Genomic DNA, 21,065 nt, shown 5'->3' on the forward strand with positions numbered 1-21,065 from the left:
TTCAATGGCGTTGTATTGATAGCTGTTTCCTAGAAAAATAGGAATCCATGCTGTGGCGAAAGAGATCTCTCCTAGGCTTGGGGGTTTTCTCTTCTACTCAGCTGGTGACAGTGGATTTATCACTACAAATGAGCACCAGCAAAATTGAACATGTTGAGTATTTGAACTCTTGCCCAATGTTGATTCCATGTGATGAGCATGAACATCCCAATTATACATCCTAATTATACAAGCAGTCATTCCAGACAATTTGGAGATGGATATGGCCAAAAAGATATTAGGGTATATAGTAAACCATTGAGAGGCCAGACTGTGGGGCTATTGAGGAATCTGAACATCTAATGAGTAAGGAGTTTTACAGATTTTTGAATCGGGGCATCAAAAGACATTCCAAATCTTTATGCACTTGCAAATATTTACAGATCTTTTAAAGATCAAGCCTGTCATTATCAGTTTCAGTGCTGTATATTGTCAGTATCCACAGTGACCCCAGAGGAGCCTGTGCTGGCAGGAGTAATGCTGTGGTATGTTCAGCTTTGCTGGATCTCCATAGAGGGGGGCTGGAATGCCTTGTGGAACAAAGCCCTGGGCTTCCGAGAGCAAAGAATGAAGGGCAGCCTAGTTTGATAACCACATTAAAGCACTACCAGCATCTGTTCAAGCCAAAGACAACGCTATCTCCAGGAATTAACCTTCTGAACCACTGAATCATTACCCTCAGTAGAGTGAAAGTTGGACAACAAGAGCCTATTTGTCAGGGGTTCCTCAGAGAGACGTGGTAAGCCATATTTTACTGCAAACAGCGTGAGAAGGCCTGGCTCAGCTTTATACATTTTAAACACAGAATATATTTGTGTGGGAAACAAGCAGACAATGAATGTAAATAAACTTTTGATGGTACCTTGCAACTTTCAGCATTTATTCCATTCCAGAACAAATGGACCCTGGCACATTGCCCCAGAAAATAGAATGTCCTGGATTTGTACTTAAATGTTTTCCCCTTATTTTAGTGAAACATTAAGTATCAATAATGAGAGTATTAACAGTGTGTGAGATGCACTTTACCCACTCCAGTATTCTTGCCTGGGAAATCCCATGGACAGAGGAGCCTGGTGGGCTACAGTCCATGGGGTCGCAAAAGAGTTGGACATGACTTTAGCGACTAAGCAACAACAAAGATGCCCTTTACATCTACACTAATACAAAAAAAAATCTAACGCTTTGTTGAAAGTAATATAATTTACTCTAACAGTAACTAGTCGAATGGACTTTGTGAAGCTACATCAGATGGAGAGGAAGTCAAGGAGGATGGAAGGAAAAATCTAATTAAATAAAATGTTTAGAATGGAAGTAAGCATAGAAGGCCTCTCCTCAAGACTTTAGAAGACTTTGGAATTTGGAGGTGTATTTATTAGAGTGAAGACTGGCTGCGGCTTCTACTCTGATTTTAAGCCCTGTGCCACACTAATTGAAAAATCCAGCTGCAGCTGTTTATGTTCTGATTCATTCTTAATTGCAGTGAATGGGCTTTTTTTATGACAAATCTGCCTCAGAAGACTGAGATTAAACTGATCTTTGTCTTTAGATTAGTTAGTGCTTGGAAGATATTTATTTTATTTCACACACGTATAGTACTTACTATGTACTAGTTTCAAAGAAAAATGTTAATACCGTGTGGTGACTGACATCTGTAATTGCTATGAAAACATTCCTTTTTTGATGATTTAATAGTATATATGGATGGCTATATGGTATATATAAAGTATATGCAAGTATATATACCATATATGTGTACATGGTAAATCACTCAGTTGTGTCCAACTCTTTGCGACCCTACGGACTGTAACCCACCAGGCCCCTTTGTCCATGGGGATTCTCCAGGCAAGAATACTGCAGTGGGATGCCATGCCCTCCTCCAGGGGATCTTCCTGACCCAAGGATTGAACCTGTGTCTCCAGCATCTCTTGCACTGGCAGGTGGGTTCTTTACCATTAGTGCCACCTGGGAAGTCCATATACCATATATATATATATGTCTTGGAAACCTGTATATAGTGTGTATACACACACACGCACACACACACAGACACACACATAGGCTTCCCAGGTGGTGCTAGTGGTAAAGAACCCGCCTGCCAATGCAGGAGACTTAAGAGATGTGGGTCTGATCCTTTGGTTGAGAAAATCTTCTGGAGGACATGGCAACCCACTTCTGTATTCTCTCCTGGAGAATCCCATGGACAGAGGAGCCTGGCGGACTATACTCTGTAGGGTGCAAAGAGTCAGACACAGCTAAAGTAACTTAGCATGCCCACACACACACACACAATATATATATATATATATATATATATATATATATATATATATATATATAGACTTATTTGATCACATCAAGCAATGCAGAGTGGAATGTTAGTGTTGTGGCTTACTCCACTCACCTTCTTAGAAGTCATTAAGTCTGTAATATTGTGAGTGGCTCTAGTGGTGTTAGTCCTTGTAGGCTGACTTGCTAAGCTTCTGCAGCTTACCTAGGTAGTAGCATGATATCTGAGTGAGTGCCAAATGGCATGAGACTGTATTGCATCTGGACAAAGAAGGCTAAGGCGGGAAATACCACCCTTGTGATCACCTAAGTGGACCCCACCTTACAAGTTTGGAACAGGGGTTGTGTTTTAGGTTTAGCCCCTGAACTACATGCCTTTTTCACTGTGTTGGCATTTGCACTGAAGGTGTAAAAGCAATAGCAGATAAAATTTCTGGCATGTTAGCACAAATAATAGCACCAAGCTGTACTACCAGTCCCTATACTCTTCACTACCAGGCACTCAAAAAAAAAAAAAAAAGCCAGTTTCACTTAACAATGTCCTTGAAAAAGCAGTTAAAAAATAAATATTGATTGTATTATATCTTGACTCTTAAGTACTTGTATACATAAATCATTTCTCTTGCACACTTTAAGTCCAGTGGTTGCCTTGAGGAGAAGCACTTGTGTGATTATCTAAATTGCATGCTGAACTAGCCATGCTTTTAAAAATAGAAGACCTTTTTCCATTTAAAAAGACAACTGATGGAAAAATTATGGTTATTCGGACTTGGGTATTTGACAGATATCTTCTCAAAAATAAACAAGTAAGCCTGTCTCTACAAGGAAAACAGCTGACACTATTTGTCACTGATGGTAGAATTTGAACTTTCAAGCAATATTGTGTCAAGAAAACTTGTGTCCACTGCTGTGAACTTGACAGTTTCCCAGTAGTTGGAGTTTTCTGATGCTACCAGTGATGATATTAGCAAATGTGATTTTTTGAATATTGTATGACTAAAAGTTGGAGAAGGAAATGGCAACCCACTCCAGTATTCTTGCCGGGAAAATCACATGGATGGAGGAGCCTGGTGGGCAACACCCCATGGGATCAAAGAGAGTCAGACATGACTGAGCAACTAACACATATATGAGTGAAAGTATAAATAGTTGGAAGATCTTCACAAGTCAGAAACCAGTATTTTTTTAATGATCAAACAAAGAAAGGCAATCCCAAAGAACGCTCAAACTACTTCACAATTGCATTCATCTCACACCCTAGCAAAGTGATGCTCAAAATTTTCCAAGCCAGGCTTCAACAGTACGTGAACCATGAGCTACCAGATGTTCAAGCTGGATTTAGAAAAGGCAGAGGAACCAGAGATTAAATTGCCAACATCCATTGGATCATCGAAAAACCAAGAGAGTTCCAAAAACCATCTACTTCTGCTCTGTTGACTACACCAAAGCCTTAGACTGTGTGGATCACAACAAACTAGGGAAAATTCTTAAAGAGATGGGAGTACCAGACCACCTGACCTGCCTCTTGAGAAATCTGTATGCAGCTGAAGAAGCAACAGTTAGAACTGGACATGGAACAACAGACTGGTTCCAAATCAGGAAAGGAGTACATCAAGATTGTATATTGTCACCCTACTTATTTAATTATATGCAGAGTACATCATGAGAAATGCTGAACTGGATGAAGCACAAGCTGGAATTAAGATTGCCGGGAGAAATATCAATAACCTCAGATAAGCAGATGACACCACCCTTACAGCAGAAAGTGAAGAAGAACTAAAGAGCCTCATGATGAAAGTGAAAGAGGAGAGTGAAAAAGTTGACTTAAAACTCAACATTCAGACAACTAAGATCATGGCATCCGGTCCCCTCACTTCATGGCAAATAGATGGGGAAACAGTGGAAATAGTGACAGACTTTATTTTTGGGGGGGGCTCCAAAATCGCTGCAGGTGGTGACTGCAGCCATGAAATTAAAAGACGCTTGCTCCTTGGAAGAAAAGTTATGACCAACCTAGACAACATATTGAAAAGCAGAGACATTACTTTGCCAACCAAGGTCCATTTAGTCAAGGCTATGGTTTTTCCAGTATTCATGTATGGATGTGAGATTTGGACTATACAGAAAGCTGAGCACTGAAGAATTGATGCTTTTGAACTGTGGTGTTGGAGAAGACTCTTGAGAGTCCCTTGGACTGCAAGGAGATGCAACCAGTCCATCCTAAAGGAAATCAGTCCTGAATATTCATTGGAAGGACTGATGTTGAAGCTGAAATTCCAATATTTTGGCCACCTGATGTGAAGAGCTGACTCATTTGAAAAGACCCTGATGCTGGGAAAGATTGAAGGCAGGAGGAGAAGGGGATGACAGAGGATGAGATGGTTTGATGGTATCACTGACTCAATGGACATGAGTTTGAGTAAACCCTAGGAGTTGGTGATGGACAGGGAGGCCTGGTGTGCTGCGGTCCATGGGGTCACAAAGAGTCGGACACGACTGAGTGACTGAACTGAGCTGATGATATTTTGACATCATGTATGAGTTAAAGATCAATGCAAAATGCTAGATAGACCAATGAACTTTGGTATGACAGAGTATGTATAGTTCATTGATACTGTTTCAAGCTCCACATTGCAGATAACCCTTAATAAACTATCACTTGCTTGCCATATAGTAGAAATTAATATAACTTTATAAATCAACTATACTTTAATAAATAAATGGATAAATAAAATTAAATAAAAAAGAAACTACCACTTGCTGAGTTTTGCCTTAATATCAAGGAGGTAATTGTGACTATCCACAATTATCTCAAAAGGCAAGTAAAATGCTACTCCCTTTTTCCAAACATATATTTGTGTGAGACAGAATTTTCTTCATATTTATCAATGATAAGAACATTTTGCAGTAGATTGGAACCAGAAGCAAATATGCCAACAAACTAATCTAAAAAAGAATTAAAGAAAATAATCCCATAAGCAATAGCAATCAATGATAGCAAAACACTTAATAAATTTAACCAAGGAGGTGAAAGATCTGTACACTAAACATTACAAGATATTAATGAAAGAAGTTGAAGAAGACATAAATAAGTGAAAAGATATCCTGTGTTCATGGATAGGAAGAATTAATATTGTTAAAATTCCATACTACCCAAAGACATCTATAAATTCAATATAATCACTATGACAATTCTAATGGAATTTTTCACAGAAATTAGAAAAAAATCCTAAAATTTATATGCACCATGAAAGACCCTGAATACCCAAGACATTCCTGAGAAAGAGAAACAAAGCTGGGGGTATCACAGTTTCTATTTCAAACTATATTACAGAACTGCAGTAATTAAAACAGTATGGTACCGGCATAAACCCAGATATATAGACCAATGGAACAGAATAGAGAGCCAGAAATAAACCCACATAAACAGTGAACTAATATTTTCAAGAGATCCAAGAATACTCAATGGGGAAAGGATAGTCTCTTCAATAAATAATGCTGAAAAAACTAGATGTTAATATGCAAAAGAATGAAATTGGACCTCTATCTTATACCACTCAGTAAAATTAACTCAAAATGGATTAGTGACTTAAATGTATGACCTGAAACTATAAAACTCTTAGAAGAAAACATGAGGAAAAGGTCCTTGACATTGGTCTTGGCAATGAGTTTTTGGATGTGACACCTAAAGTGTAAGCAACAAAAAGAAAAATCAACAAGTGGGAAGACATCAAACTAAAAATACATGTAGCTCCATGGCTGATTTGTGTCAATGTATGACAAAACCCACTGAAATGTTGTGAAGTAATTAGCCTCCAACTAATAAAAAAAAAAAAAAAAAGCTTCTGTGCAGAAAAAAATAAATAAACAAAAGACAATGTACAGAATGGGAGAAAATATTTGCAAATCACATCCAATAAGTGATTAATATCCAAAATGTACAAAGAACTCATGGTGTATGTGTGCTCAATCATGTCCAGCCCCATAGGTTGTAGCTCACCAGGCTCCTCTGTCCATGGGACTCTCCAGGCAAGAATACTGGTTGTTCTGTCACTGTCCAAGACTCTGAAGATTTTATGTCCTTTGGCTCCAAAACCACTGCAGATGGTGACTGAAGCAGTCACTAAGAAAACTGGAGTGGGTTGCTATTTCCTCCTCCAGGGGATCTTCCTGACCCAGGGATCAAACCCACATCTCCTGTGTCTCCTGCATTGGCAGGCAGATTCTTTACCACTAAGCCACCTGGGAAACCCCACAAAGAACTCACACAACTCAGCAACAACAACAAAAATAACTCAATTAAAAATGGGCAGAGGAGCTGAAGAGATGTTTTTCCAAAGAAGACATAGAAATAGCTAACAGGAGCATGAGAAGGTGCTCAACATCACTAATCATCAGGGAAATGCAAACCAAAACCACAATGAGATGCCACCTCACACCTGCTAGAATGTCAATTATCAAAAAGGCTAGAAATAACGAGTGTTAGCAAGGATGTGGAGAAAAGGGAACCCTTGTGCACTTTTGGTGGGAATGTAAATTGGTGCACCCACTATGGAAAACAGTATGGAGATTCCTCAGAAAATTAAGAATAGAACTGCCATGAAATCCAGATATCCCACCTCTGGGTATTTATCCAAATAATATGAAAGCACTAATTCAAAAACATATTTTCACAGCTGTGTTCATTGTGGTATATTTATAATAATCAAGATATGAGACAAGTGCTCAGGGCTGGTGCACTGGGAGGACCCAGAGGGATGGGAAGGGGAGGGAGGTGGGAGGGGGGTTCAGGATGGGGAACACATGTACACCCATGGCTGATTCATGTCAATGTATGGCAAAAACCACTACAATATTGTAAAGTAATTAGCCTCCAACTAATAAAATTAATTGGGAAAAAATAAATCACATCTTCTAAAAAAAAAAAGATATGGAAGCAACCTAACTGCTCATCAACAGATGATTTGATAAAGAAGATGTGATACACACACATACACACAATGTATTACTACTTAGTCATAAAAAGATGCAATCTTGTGAAATCTTGACATCTCTGAAAATATGGATGGGCTTAGAGGGTCTTGGAATGTACCGTCCACAGAAAGGGGAGACCACTGTACATAGCTTTTCCACCATTCAATGAGTTTCTTTGGATAAATTCCTAGAGTTGAGATTTTTAGGTCAAAGACTACCAGTATGCTTTGTTGCTCAAGGAAGCTATGAGCCAGTATCTGGTGGATCATAGAAAAAGCAAGGGAGTTAAAAAAAAAATCTACTACTGTTTCATTGACTATGCTAATGCCCTCAACTGTGTGGATCACGATAAACTGTGGAAAATTCTTCAAGAGATGAGAATACCAGACTACCTTACCTGTCTCCTGAGAAGCCTGTATGTAGGTCAAGAACCAACAGTTAGAACTGGATGTGGAACAAAGGACTGGTTCAAAATTGGGAAAGGAATACATCAAGGCTGTATATTACCACCTGTTTAACTTATATTCAAGAGTACATCAGGCAAAATGCCAGGCTGGATGAATCACAAGCTGGAATCAAGATTACCAGGGAAAATATCAACAACCTCAAATACGCAGATGATGCCACTCTAATGGCAGAAAGCAAAGAGGAACTAAAGAATTTCTTGATGAAGGTAGAGAGGAGAGTGAAAAAGCTGGCTTAAAACTCAACATTCAAAAAACTAAGATGATGGCATTTGGTCCCATCACTTCATGGCAAATAGATGAGGGAAGAGTCAAAACAGTGACAGATTTTATTTCCTTGGGCTCCAAAATCACTGCAGAGGGTGACTGCGGCCACAAAATTAAAGGATGCTTGCTCCTTGAAAAAAAACTATGATGAACCTAGATGGCATATTAAATAGCAGAGATATGCTGACAAAGGCCTGTATAGTCAAAACTATGGTTTTTCCATTAGTCATGTATGGATGTGAGAGTTGGACCATAAAGAAGGCGGAGCACTGAAGAATTGATGCTTTCAAATCTTGGTGCTAGAGAAGACTCCTGAGAGCCGTTTGGACAGCAAGGAGATAAAGCCAATCAATCCTAAGGGAAATCAATCCTGAATATTCACTGGAAGGACTGATGCTGAAGCTGAATCTCCAATACTTTGGTCAGCTGATGCGAACAGCTGACTCATTGGGAAAGATCCTGATGCTGGGAAAGATTGAGGGCAGGAGCAAAGGAGGATGACAGAGGATGAAATGGTTGGATGGCATCATTGACTCAGTGGGCATGAGTTTGAGCAAACTCTGGAGATGGTTAAAGACAGGGAAGCCTGGTGTGCTGCAGTCCATGGGGTCGCAAAGAGTTGAACATGACTTAGTGACTGGACAACAATATTGCTTCTGTTTTGTTTTGATTTTTTGGCCCCAAGGTATGTGGGATCTTAGCTCCTGGACCAGGGATCAAACCCATTCTCCTTGCTTTGGAAGGGGAAGTCCCAACCACCAGATTGCCAAGGGAGTCTCTGTGTTGATCTCTTGACACACCTGTTTCTACAAATGAATTGAGATTCTCAAAGGACAAGTGCTCTATACTAGTTACATTTGTGTTTCTGGTATTCCATGCAGAAATCAGCAAAGAAAGCATGGTTCAGAATGTTTGTGGAACACATGAATGACTAAACAAAGAAGCAGCTTCTTCAGGCTCCTTCTCATGTGAATTCTGTCTCAGAGCTTACATGGCATTTTCTTGTGTGTGGGCTCTCATAGGCCAACCCAGATACTAGAAGTTATCTCAGGCAGGGTTTCTGATCTTGGCTGTCTAGCAGGATATTCTGGGGAGCTTGTTACAATGCAGACTCTTAGGCCTTCTCACCTGGGAATGATCATTCATAAAGTATGAGGGAGGACCCCGAATCTCTAACAAGTTCCCCCTAGGTCTGTGATGGTCAGCCAGGTTTAGGGCTCACCAATTTTAGTGAGCCCAACTCCCCACTTGTGTCAATGGGGAAACTAAGGCTTAGAGATTAAGTGATGGTCAAAGTCATACAGCTTGTTGGTGGAAGATCTGGGCTCCGCTACACCAGTGTGCCTGTCCCTACTTCCCCCAAAGCAACTCCACATTCATGTGCTTTATGTATGGGAGTTCAGCCAAAGAGGGGTTTGTTTGTTTTAATACCTATTTATTTATTTGGCTGCACCAGTTCTTAGTAGTCGCGTGTGAACTCTTAGTTGCAACATTTGGAATCTAGTTCCCTTTCCTGGGATGGAACCTGTGCCCCCTGCAGTGAAAGTGTGGAGTCTAAGCCACTGGACCACCAGGGAAGTCCCTTGTTTTGTTTTTAATTGAGACTGAGTACAGGCTTGGAGACCCCTGGACTCTACACACTGACTGCCCTCCTCTGCTCCTTATACCTGCTGATGGAAAGGCCGGGGGGTGCAGTGGGCTTCACACTGTGCAGGGGCCCAAGGGCCTCTATTCTTCCTGGCTTTGTCACTGAAAGTTTTCAGTTCTGAGTCTCTTGGGTTATGGAATGGGTTCAATCAGGTCTGCTCTGCTTAATGAGCAAGGTTCCTGTTTGGCTCACATGTTTCTGTTCTCTGGAGAGCCAAGCACAGCGTCTTGCCTGCAGCAGGAGTACCCATCAATGTTCAGTGACTGAATGAATGAAAGTGTTTGGGAGATGCAGCCATGTTCTATGAATGTACGCTACTCTTCATAATAAATTAAAAAACTGGCTTCTCCAGACACTTGGCCTTAGTAGTAACCTGATTCAAAATGGTTCCTCACAGGACCAAACTACCTTAAGAGACCTTTGTTTTCAAACGTAAGAAAAGGACAACTTGCACTGACCAGTCGTGTCTACGAGATGTCAAAAGAGCCCGCTAATTTGGTCGATTCAATGAAAAAGCAAGGCCAACAGTATTGGGCATTGTGCTTCAAAGGAAGCTAAGTGGCTCGGAGCCTTTTCCATTGCTGCTCATTGGCTTGGCGTTATGTACACACAGCTATCCTTTCAGTTTCCACAAAATGGCTTATTTTCATTTCTGAAATGGCAGCCACGTGGGAGCCCCCGGTTGCTGTGGAGAAGGCAGGGAGAGGCCCAGCTGGTTGACAGCCACTGGGCTCCTCGAGCCCTCTGCTTCCCCTTGGCTGCTGTTGGGAGGCGGGAGTCCAAGGTTTTTATAGTTCCTCTCTCGAATTAGTGCCTGCAGACTCTACAGCTATGAACATGCAATTAGTCTTTGTTCATGCACAAAAGGGAGCTTGACCCTTGCCCGTCTTTGATTGGCACGTACAACTCTTGTAGCTACTTACCTAAGGCCCTCTCCAAGGAGCACGGCGTCTTGTTCCTGCACCTGCCTTCAGCTTTTCTCTTTTGTGACTTGTTTCCCATAATATTCGGCCCCACTCGCAGCAAGGTTGCCGCGATGAAGGCATCATGCGAGCACATGCAGATTTCCTGTTTTTCAGGGAGGTTGGGGAGTGGGTGGGAGGGAGCTTTGAATCTGTAATCGGAGTTTTTTGGATAATTGCTGAGCCCCCAAACACTTAGCAGGAGCCCAAAGAGCTGGTTTTTCTTAATAAATGAACACTTTGCTTGCTTTCAAAAGCAGACCTCCCATGTCATGGAAAACAAGCTGTGGGCACAAAGCTTTACATTTCTTTCCCTGTTCACCTGCTTTCTCAGCAACATAGAAACTTTGTAGTATTTTTTTGAGAGACAATTGCTAGGAAAAACATGCAATTATTGTGGTCAGAAAATTTCTCTCTAAACCATGCTTTCCAAGCTACTAGAAAAGTGGTTATTAGCAGCTCAAATGAGTTAAATACTGTGGTGGTGGATTGCATTTGCAAGAAATGTTTTTGAGGAGCCTGAGTAGTTTTCGAAATGTCCTCATTTCTTAAACTCTCCGTGCCTCAACGTGCAATGCCATGCTCGAATATACTACTCAGATCAGGCGCTTTGGGAAAAAACTCGAAAATACATCTGTTTTGAACTAAGCTGTTCAAACTCCCCAATCTGCAGAGAATATTTAATCCATGATTAAAAACAATAATAGCTGCCCTTTGTAGGGTGCCCATTTGGGTTCAGGAATAGTACTAACTGCTTTATACTTTTTTTTTTTTCTTGTCCTGAAAACAGCCTTTTACATTGGGTTTTACTGTTTCTGCTTTATAGAAAATTGATATTTGGCAATCTTAAGGGATTTGACCATGGCTACTCAGTGGCTGAGAAGCTGAGCGGAGAAGTGAAAACAGGTCTCTTGGTATGTTTGTTCCTTCGTGGAACGCTATTGAAAACTTAAAAAACAAAACAAAATAGAAGCACACAGTAGAATTTACACAGCAAGAGTTTCATCTTTCAAAATAATCACCTTTGGTGCCCAGAGGTGCTTCCCAACAGTGTGGCTTTTGTTGTCTTTGGGACCCTACCTCAGAGCTGACTCATATAGTGCCTCCCTCCTTATTCACACCATACCGTTGACCAGCTTGGCATTGCCAAGTTTGATCATGTACTTTTTCACAAGACCTGACTCCCAGTCAACTTTTGTCTGTTTTCAAAAATCACCAACCTCTGACAGCTAAGGGGGTACAACGGTAAAGAATCTGTCTGCAATGCAGGAGCCACAGGAGACTCGAGTTCAATCCCTGGGTCGGGAAGATCCAGGCAAGAATACTGGAGTGGGTTGCCATGCCCTCCTCCAAGGGATCTTCTCGACCCAGGGATCAAACCCACATCCCCTGTGTCTCCTGCATTGGCAGACGGGTTCTTAATCACTCACTAGTGCCCCCTGGGAAGCCCAGTTCTAAAAGAAATGTTCCCAAAATTGCTGTTGACAACCTGATTTGGCACAGGTGTGTCTGTTTTCAGCCTTGCTCTGAATGTGTGAACTCTGATGTGCCTTGGTGGGGCATAGAATAGTTAATAGGAATTTGCCCTTTGGCATTATACTCCCTGGATTTGAATCCTTTCTGTGCCACTTTATTAGTTGCATACCTTTGGGAAAGTTATTTGACTGCTCTAATCTTATTTTTCTTGCTTACAAAATGATAATAATACAGATTTGCTTTTTGCATTCAATAGTAATCAATAGTATGGTTATTATGGTATGGTAATAGTATGGTAATGTAATAGTATGGTAATAGTATGGTATGTACCATACCATAAGTATGTAGTAAATGCTCAGTACATGTTAGTTTCCTATGCTCTCCCCTTCTGCTGATAAATTTGGTCAAGCAAAGTCTTTCTTTGTATAAGCAAGTCTCATCTCTTCTGTGAGCTATTGAAGTTTAGTGCTGGAAGGGCCCTTTAAGATAATCTTATCCAGTGGGTTTCAAACTTCTTTTTTTTTTTCATTTTAATGCAGAACATTGTTTTTTAATCTTCATTTTTAAAATTGAAGTATAGTTTATTTACAATGTTGTGCAAATCTCTGCTATACAACAAAGTGACTCAGTTATACACATATATATTATTTTTGTAAACATTCTTTTCCTTTATGGTTTATCCCAGGAGATTAGACAGTTTCCTGTGCTATACAGTAGGATCTTGTTGTTTATCCATTTCACATATAATAGTTTGTGTCCACCAACCCTAAACTCCTAGTCTATCCCTCTCCCTCCCCCTCTCCCCCTTGGCAACCATAAGTCTGATTGCTTATGTCTGTGAGTCTAACAGCAGAACCTTTGATGCAAAGGAGAGCTTGGATGGAACCTCAGTAACTACAATAGCTGAAGTAGGGCTCCTGGAGTTGCAGTGGGTGGGTCAGAGGTGTGGGAGAGCAAAGTTCCAGCATTTCAGGCTCAGCTTCACCTTCTCAGTCACGTTGTGTCATCACCACTGAGTCCTATTCTCCCCGCTTCCAACATGGGTTTCAAAGGAAGTCCTACATACACCCTAAAGCTCCACTTAAATGCTAAAACCTGCACTGTGCCTTGCCAGAAAGAGCCAGCCAGAGTGAGTTCTTTTCCAGTTCTCCATGGACAACATGTGTCTCTGTGTAGCAAAGTTGCTTTGTATTAGAGTTATTTTTATTTTTTTATCTTTATTTTATTTTATTTTATCTTTATTTATTTTTATTCTTTAAAATAACATATATAGCAACATGTATCCAACCCCTAGTAAGTGCCAGGAACCATTGCAATATAAACTTATTTAACCCTCTCTGTTCCTGTTCTTTACAAAAAGCATTCTAGGGGCAGGGCTCACATTTTCATTATCTGTGTCCCCCACAGTGATTCACACGTAGGAAGCCCTCACTTACTACTTACTGGATTGTTAAATAAAGGGCCAGAGATAAATCAGAATCATGTTAAGGTATAGAAAACCAAGGGAAAGATTCCTAACAAAATATATTATTTGGTTTTTCAAAGTTGACCTCTTTAGAGAGTAACTTGAAATACTTCACAAATCCTGACCTAGTTGATTTATGTCATCCTGGCATGATGTGCTTGCCTGATTTCTTAAGCAAGCATAGCCATTCTAATCTTCCTTTGGCCCTTTCTCCATCATTTGAAGGAAAAAGAGGCAGAAACATCGTCTTTTGCACAGTTAATACCTCAAAATATGCAAACAATTTAAAAACCTTTATACTCAGTACTAAGGCCTTCTTACGGTAAAAAGCAGAAGAGATGAATGCTCACTAGCATCTGTTCTCTAAAATCAACTGAGGAAACTAACTTTAGGAATTTTTGTTTAGATTCACAGCAATGTTACCCTTTGTAAAGGGCAATACTTGAGGGGAAATAATTGAAAAAGGCTTTGAAAGTGTATTGGGTCAAATTCAAGGGAAAGGAAACAACATAGAGAAGAACACGGAAATGTAAGAAATTCAGAACTACCTTCCCTCTGACTTATAAGAGAGCATGGTTATGTGGACATGCTTCAGTAGCTACCAGCAAGCACAGTAAGATAGAAAGAAGACAGTGTAATCAGATGCCACAGTACTCTCAAGGGAGAAATTTGGTTTGGTATAGTATGAAAGCATTTTAAGTCTTATGTATTTAACCTTATGTATTACGTAACACAGGGCTTCCCTGGTGGCTCAGTCAGTAAAGAATCCACCTGCAATGTGGGAGACTTGGGTTCGATCCCTGGGTTGGGAAGATCCCCTGGAGAAGGAAATGACAACCCACTCCAGTATTCTTGCCTGGGAAATCCCATGGACAGAGGAGCCTGGTGGGCTACAGTCCATGGGGTCACAAAGAGTCAGATATGACTAACACACACACATTATGTAATATAAGATGTACAGAAAACATTATTTTGCACTCCATAAGTATATAGAAAACATTATTTTGCATTCCATAAATATAAGTCAACTAAGATACATAGGTTTTTTTTAACTCATACTTTAGTGCTTTGCATGTGGCATTAGTCAAAGATAGATCATCAGAGATACTGCTGGTAGTACTTCTGTTGGATTTCAGATATAATGGTATCAGCATTTGGAGGAGTGGGGTCTGCTATGTTTGTTTTTACAAGCATTAGTCCTATTATTTCGTTATCATTGAATATTCAATTTTTAACTGATGATAAAAGAAAAAAAAAGCAGGGCTTTAATGCTGGTTGCAATCTCCCATTACAAGGCCAATGTAGACAGTTTTCATGTTGTGGTTCTGGGCTCAGACATGGGCTGGTGTACCTTTAACTTTGGCTATCAGCAAGCCAGACCTCTGAGGCGTTTTGATCTTGTGAAATGACAAGTAGCGCAGAATCAAAGGATAACAAGTTCTGTGCAGACAGGGGTTGGTTTGTGCATTTTTAAGGGTGGGAGGCTGACTTGTAGAACACTGTTGCACAGACTGAAGCTGCTAATGCTGGTGAGATGACAGTTCAAGAAAGCAGAACCTTGGTTGTGAAGGCAGCAAAAAAGACAAACAGCATGTGTGGTTAATGCTTGTTTCTGCCAGTAGGAAAGATAACATTTAGAGGGGAAAAAAACAGCAAAACATTTAGCCTTGGATTAGATTTTTTAAAATATCATCAATTCATCGTCTTTCTACAAAATCATCCCAAGTATTCTGGACACATTTCCCCAAAGAAGCCCTTTTGGACCTCCGGGTTTGTTGCAGCAAACATGAGGAGATGTGGCAAGACAGGCTGAAAGAGAGCTCTGTGACATACATATTTGACACCAGATTAGACACAGTTTTATGGGGTTGGCTTCTGTGTGATCTGTTAAACTTTTGTTATATATGCACTTTAGAAAGTATTTCCTTGTGCCAAGATCTCATTTGTGGTCTGTGGTTGTTTCTAGAACAAGTTAGCTGTTTTGGCTTTTTCCAAAAATGTGACTTCCTGATACACCAGAGATCCTCATCTGCAGTGTGGCTTCACCTGGGTGTGTCACCATCAGTTGGGAGTTGGATTGCAAATAATTTGTTCTCACTGAACTTCCCAGGTGGCGCTAGTGGTAAAGAACCTGGCTGCCAATGCAGGAGATGTAAAATAGCCGTTGGATCCCTGGGTTGGGAAGATCCCCTGGAGGAGGGCGTGGCAACTCTCCAGTATTCTAGCCTGGAGAATCCCATGGACAGAGGAGCCTGGCAGGCTACAGTTCATAGGGTCGCAAAGAGTCGGACACAACTGAAGTGACTTAGCATGCACATATGCAATTTGTCCTTACTAATAAGTAAGGGTCTGAAGTTTGTCAATGATTGCCTGTTTTGAGTAGATTAGACTCGGTTCAAAATTATCCTTGTGAAAATGTTGCTCTCCTTCCCTTGCATTCTAAAATGCTTGCCTGATTGGGAAAGAACCCATGGTGGGAACTTATATAACCTTGATTAAGCCTCTGGTAGTCGGCCCTGTGTGTGAGCATCTTCTATCATGTTTTCCAGTGGATACATTAACAAAGCTGAGACTTCCCATGCTTTTCCATTGTTTCTATGAGAAATTCAGATAGGAATTGAAGTCCTCTCCCTGGAATGTAACCTCACCGCTGGCCTGTTTACTCATCTACCATACTGTTTCAGCTATTCTGGAGAAGTTAAGGAAGAGCTTACACTAACTATGGTGGTTTTATTTCTTCAAATCCACTTAGAGGGATACATATCTAAGGTCATTCATTCACTGTTCAGTCAGTCAACAAATACTCATCAAGTCCTGTTTTGGTACCAAAATGCTACTTCATGGAACAGAGAGAATTTGCTGCTGGTGATGTTTAAAAGATAAGCTGGATCTTGTTAGTTTGAGAGGAGTGCATAGTATGAACAGAGGCAAGGGGGAGGAAATGGATGGAGTTTTCCCAGAAGAAAACCAGTGCAGAGTGTTTGCAGTGAAGGCTAGGGAATGTGGAGAGGACTTGGGATGTGGAGCTGGGTAGCTTGGAAAGATCCAGCCAGATGAATGAGAGACCTAACTCAGCCCCTAGTAATTAGAACTTATCAGGGACTAACAGTATTGCTGCTCTCTATGATTTGCATCAATCTGTGATAGGAAGTACCCGATACATTCCTGCTGACCACGTGTGAATGTGAGTCTGTCTGTCACGGAGAGCGGGGGTGGGTGTGTGACGAAGATTGTCGGCAGCCCTGGTCTAGTTTGCCTTAGGACTCTTAGGTATACTGCTATTTTTCTACATTAAAAAAATGGACATATAATTCACATATCATAAAACCCACTCATCAAAAGCATGCAATTCAGTGGTTTTCAGTATACTTACAAAGTTGTGCCACCTTCAGCATAATCTGTTTCCAGAACCTTTTCACTAATCCAGAAATAAACCCTGCACTCATTAGCAGTAACTCTCCCCTTCCCTGCCTCCCACCCCTAGGTGACCACTCATCTACTTTGTTTCTTTAGATTTACTTGAAAAAATATCCTAAATATTTAATATAAATGGAATCATACAATATAGAGCCTTTCTGTCTGACTTCTTTGGCTTTGCATAATATTCTCAAGGCTCATTTATGTGGTGGCATGTATCAATACTTCACTCTTTTTTGGCAGAATACTATTCCATTGTATGGATTTACCATATTTTATCTGTTCATCTCTTGGTGAGCCTTTGGGTTCTTTCCACATTTTGGCTATCATGAGCATTCATGTACAAGTTTTTGTGTGGACACTGTGTTGTCATTTCTCTTGTGTAGATATTTAGGGGTGGAATTGCTGGGTTATATGATAACTCTATGTTTAACTTTTCAAGGCACTGCCAAACTGTTTTTTAAAGTGGCAGTACCATTTTACAATCCCACCAGAAATGTGTGATGGTTCTCATGTTTCCACATCCTCACCAATACAAGTAATTATCTGTCTTTTTGATGATAATTTCCCCAATATATGTGAAATAGTATGTCATTGTGGTTTTGATTCATATTTTCCTAGTGACTAATGATGCTGGACTTCTCCATGTGCTTAATGGCCATATATTTATCTTCTTTGGAAAAATGTCTAATTAGATTTTTTTGCCCATTTTCAATTGGGTTGTCTGTTTTGTTATTGGGTTCTAAGAATTCTTTATGCGTTCCGTATGCTAGATCCTTATTAGACAGATCTGTATACTAGATCCCTTCCCCAGGGGATCTTCCCAACCCAGGAATTGAACCTGGGTCTCCCTCATTGCAGGCAGATTGTTTACCATCTGAGCTACCAGGGAAGCCCCTTATTAGACATATGATTTGTAAATAGATTTTCCCATTCTGTGGTTTGTCTTTTCAGTTTCTTGATGGTATTCTTAGAAGCACAAAAGATTTAAAAACTTGACAAGATCCAATGTATCTCATTTTTTCTCCTGTTGCTCTGGGGAGTAGTACTATTTTAAATGAGAGAACAGCTCATGGAAATGGCCACTGGCCAATGGAGTTTGCTAGGGGTTAACATGTGGCTGGAATCCTAAAGCTGGAAAGACTGAATTATCTTTAATCCTATTACTGGAGTTAGATAACATTTTAGAATTAGATAATCATTATCTAGTTGTTGACAATTCTGTTGCTAACATGGTAGAGAGATAGGGAGGTCCTGGAAGAGAGTGAAAAGGTTGTCACCTCTGGGTCTCCATTTCCAGTGCTGATTGCAGGACTACAGTAGAAGCCTGAGGGCTGGACAAGAGCAAGGACATTTTGCTGCACTTAAAATCAGCTTTGAACTCAAGGGTTGATTTCTAAATCACCGTTTAAACTTCTGGCCTTGATTTGAATCAGATTTGCATTTGAAAATAAAGAGGGCTTCCATTGGTAAGATTCTAACCCACAATTATTTTTTTTAATTTCACATGGGATTTCAGTTTTATTTGTTTGGTTTTTAAATTATCCTAGACCAAGGAGGATAAGTCCTGTATTCTCATTTTATCATCCAATCAAATAGCACTTTTGTCAAGAAGTACTGTGCTCTAAAGGCAAACTGTTCACAACCTTTCACCCCCAACCCTGAGCTACAGACTTTTGTGAAAATCAGGTTCTGGGCCAGTTGTGCTGAGTGTGCTTAGTCGCTCAGTTGTGTCCAACTTTTTGTAACCCCATGGACTGTAGCCCACCAGGCTCCTCTGTCCATAGAATGCTCCAGGCAAGAATACTGGAGTGGGTTGACATGTCCTCCTCCAGGGAAGCTTCCCAACCCAGGGACTGAACCCAGGTCTCCTGTATTGCAGGCAGATTCTTTCCCAGGTGGCTCTTTACCATCTGAGCCATGAGGGAAGCTCAGTTAGGTCTTGATAAAGTTGTAAAAGGTCTTTTCATACCTGAGCTCCCATCCTCTATCTGGCTACAGTCACAATAGAAGCAGGAATCCAAGGGGCAGATTTCTTTCCTTACTCAACTTCCACACACTGTAGGAGGAAGGAGAGTTCCCTGCACCTGCTTGCCAAGCTCTGCTCTACTTGCTAAACTCTGATCAGCATAAACAGGTCATTCTGGCTACAAGTTCCCCCAAATTCTCCTTACTTGTATTTTTAAGGCACACCAGCTCCCCTGTGTAAGGCTATTTACAATGAATCAATTATTTATTTTTATTATTTGATAATTATATTAATTATTTAACTATTATTGGAGAAGGAAATGGCAACCCACTCCAGTATTCTTGCCTGGAAAATCCTATGGACAGAGGAGCCTGGTGGGCTACAGTTCGTGGGGTTGGCAAGAGTTGGACGTGACTGAGCACACACTCAATTATTAATTATTCTTTACTATTCAAAAGAAACTTTCACATTGTCCAGCCAAATGCTTAACCCCAAGATGCTGAGAGTGGGCACAAGGACAGAGCCCAGTTCGCATCTTGGATTCTGGTCACTGGGGTCATACTTGATCATGACTTTCAACCCCAAACCCTTTTTGGAGGTTTCAAAAGCCCCCAGAGCTTTCACCACAGGAAACCAATGGGTGACCAAGGGCTTTACATTCATAGACTTGGATGCAAGTGTTGAAATCACCATTGGCCATGTTTTGCAGTAGCGAAATGCCCTTGATATTCACCTTCCGGGTGGCTGCATGCACAAGGGGCGCACTGGTCATCTCAGAGCCCAGCACCACCAGCACCAGCCCACCAGGATGAGTGGGGTGGATACCTGCCTGGATGGAGGTCTCTACTCCTGTTCATGGTGACTTATGGCTTGCTGCCCAGAAGGCCTTCCACTTTCTTGGCTATTTCCTGAGGGCTCTCATTGGAGTCCAGAGGATGAAATCAGCCCCGACTTCCTTGGTTTTAGACAACCGAGAGGCTGACAGATCAGTCACCACTATTTGAGCTGCACCCATCGCCTTAGCTGTGAGGAAATTGACCAGTCCATCTGGCCCAGCTCCACACACAAGGACCTTGTTTCTAGCTTGCTGGAAGGCATGGATCCCCACAGACAGTGGCTCGACCAGGGCCCCTTCCTCAAAGGTGACATTGTCAGGAAGCTTGTAGCAGAAATTAGCCTTGTGCTTGTAGAACTGGCAGAGGTTCCCATCATCGGGTGGCTTGGCACAGAAGAAGATGGTTGGTGACAGATTGTATCGGCCAATCTTGCAGAGTTCATCAAGTTTCTCAAAGAGCTCCAGGCTCAATGTCAACATGATCACCTGGTTGTAGGTGCTTGATCGATGAGTCCACCTTTATGACTGTTCTCAAAGCTTCATGCCCTAGCACCATTGGTTTTTTCACAACAAAATTTCTGATTCAACCACGCTGCCAGCCGTGGACAGCTGAACTACAAATTCCGACAGGATGTATCTTCAGCAGCACCTCATTTAGGCCTGGTTCAGGGATAGGATAGTACTCCAAGCGCAGGTCTCCGGGTCCATGCACCACCAAAGAGAGGTTGTCAGGCTTGGCAGCCGCCATGTCTGTCCCTCCCTCCTTTCCAGTCAGGGCTGCTGTCCGCTGTTCATGAGGTGGTTTGGTTGGCGGCCCCTTGGAGGGTTCTCCCAGATTTTAAATTGTGAAAGTGGTCGAATCCAGTTTAAAAACCAAGAGAAAGCTGTTGGCAACTCTAGCTGGGGATCCCACAGTATATAAAATAGTGAAACAATTCAGAATTTTTCAAGGTGAATTCATGGTTGTGTTGAGTAGATCTTTGCTAATTTCTGCAGTTGGCTCTTGAGAATCTCTCTGCTTCTGAGCATGTTGCTCAGAGAATCTTCAGCTCTAAGGATTGGAAGGAATCTTAAAAGTCATCTTTTCCGAATCTGCTCACCAACGAGTGGAATGTAGCAGGGAAAGTGCCAGGGACAATGGTGAGGGGACACATGGCTTAAGGATTTTATGCCCACTTCATTCAGCTTCAGGAAGGACAGATGCTGAAGGAAGGGAGAGAAATCAAGCGGGGAAAGAGGTTGAATAAGAATGAAATCAGTTGG

The 21,065-nt window shown here is 41.2% G+C and overlaps 1 pseudogene; it reads right to left on the reverse strand.

The window, feature by feature from the left end:
• Positions 1 to 19,414: 19,414 nt before the first annotated feature.
• LOC133052624 (sorbitol dehydrogenase-like) lies at positions 19,415 to 20,550 on the reverse strand (annotated as a pseudogene).
• Positions 20,551 to 21,065: the final 515 nt, after the last annotated feature.

This window comes from Dama dama, chromosome X (assembly GCF_033118175.1).
Source record: "Dama dama isolate Ldn47 chromosome X, ASM3311817v1, whole genome shotgun sequence".
Lineage (NCBI taxonomy): Eukaryota > Metazoa > Chordata > Mammalia > Artiodactyla > Cervidae > Dama > Dama dama.